The sequence below is a fragment of the Arachis ipaensis genome, chromosome B10, assembly GCF_059453495.1.
Source record: "Arachis ipaensis isolate K30076 ecotype BB chromosome B10, ASM5945349v1, whole genome shotgun sequence".
Classification (NCBI taxonomy): domain Eukaryota; kingdom Viridiplantae; phylum Streptophyta; class Magnoliopsida; order Fabales; family Fabaceae; genus Arachis; species Arachis ipaensis.
This window is the reverse complement of record NC_142435.1, coordinates 48,873,742-48,875,531: the sequence shown is the minus strand read 5'-3', so window position 1 is coordinate 48,875,531 and position 1,790 is coordinate 48,873,742. Positions and strand designations below refer to the sequence as shown.

Below are 1,790 nucleotides of genomic sequence, written 5' to 3'. Positions count from 1 at the left end.
TTTATTCTGAGCCAATATGGCATTCAGAGTATCAATTTCAAGAACTCCCTTCTTCTGAGGCGTCCCATTACTCACAGGATTCCTCTCAGAAGTGTACATGAACTGGTTATTAGCAACCATGTCAATGAGTTCTTGAGCTTCTGCAAGCATTTTCTTTAGGTGAATGGATCCACCTGCAGAAGTATCCAATGACATCTTAGCTAATTCAGACAGACCATCATAGAATATATCCAGGATGGTCCATTCTGAAAGCATGTCAGAGGGACACTTTTTGGTTAGTTGCTTGTATCTCTCCCAAGCTTCATAGAGGAATTCACCTTCATTCTGTCTGAAGGTTTGAACATCCACTCTAAGCTTACTGAGCTTTTAAGGAGGAAAGAAGTTGGCTAAGAAAGTCATGACCAGCTTATCCCAAAAGTTCAGGCTATCTTTGGGTTGAGAGTCCAACCACACTCTAGCTCTGTCTCTTACAGCAAACAGGAAAAGCATAAGCCTGTAGACCTCGGGGTCAACCCCATTGGTCTTAACAGTATCACAGATCTACAAGAACTCAGTTAAGAACTGAAAAGGATCTTCAGATGGAAGTCCATAAAACTTGCATTTCTATTGCATCAGAGAAACTAATTGAGGTTTCAGCTCAAAATTGTTTGCTCCAATGGCAGGAATGGAGATGCTTCTTCCATGTAAATTGGAATTAGGTGCAGTAAAGTCACCAAGCATCCTCCTTGCATTATTATTATTTTCGGCTGCCATCTCCTCTTCCTGTTCGAAAATTCCTGTAAGGTTGTCTCTGGATTGTTGTATTTTAACTTCTCTTAGTTTCCTTTTCAGAGTCCTTTCAGGTTCAGGATCTGCTTTAACAAGAATGTTCTTGTCCTTGCTCTTGCTCATATGAAAAAGAAGGGAACAGAAAATAATAATAGGGATCCTTTTTACCACAGTATAGAGGTTCCCTTGTGTGAGTAGAAGAAAAGAAGATTAATAATGAAGAAGAGACGAATTCAAACTCAGAGGAGAAGAAGGGGTTCGAATTTTGGGTGAGGAGAAGTGTTAGTAGATGAATAAATAAATAGAAGGAGATGAAAGGTGAGAGGATTTTTGAAAATTAAAAATTAAAAGTTAAAGTTAAATTTTGAAAATAGTTTTTGAAAAAGGTTAGTAATTTTCGAAAATTAGGAATGAAATAAAATTAAAATAAAAAATTAAAATAATTAGTTAATTTAAAAAGAAATTTTGAAAAAGAGGGAAGGGATTTTCGAAAATTAAAGGTAAAAATTTAGTTGGGCAGTTTTACTAAAGATAAGAAATAAACAATTAATTAGTTAGTTGAAAGAGATTTGAAATTCAATTTTGAAAAAAATAAGAAGATAAGAAGTTAGAAAAGATATTTGAAAAAGATAGGATCAAAAGATATTTTTGAAAAGATATGATTGAAATTAGTTTTGAAAAAGATTTGATTTTTAAAATCACAATTAATGACTTGATTCACAAGAAATCACAAGATATGATTCTAGAACTTAAAGTTTGAATCTTTCTTAACAAGTAAGTAACAAACTTGAAATTTTTGAATCAAAACATTAATTGTTGATGATATTTTCGAAAATTATGAGATAAAATTAAGAAAAAGATTTTTGAAAAATATTTTTAAAATTTTCGAAAATAAATAAGAAAAATGAAAAAGATTTGATTTTTGAAAAAGATTTTGAAAAAGATAAGATTTTTAAATTGAAAATTTGATTTGACTCATAAGAAACAATTGAATTTTAAAAATTTTTGAAAAAGTCAATCCA

The 1,790-nt window shown here is 31.5% G+C and overlaps 1 non-coding gene across 1 annotated transcript; it reads left to right on the top strand.

The window, feature by feature from the left end:
* The first annotated feature begins 249 nt into the window (after positions 1–249).
* On the top strand, positions 250–357 carry LOC148579968 (small nucleolar RNA R71). Its single transcript, XR_015897005.1, has one exon. It is a non-coding gene; the product is annotated as a small nucleolar RNA R71 (small nucleolar RNA).
* Positions 358–1,790: the final 1,433 nt, after the last annotated feature.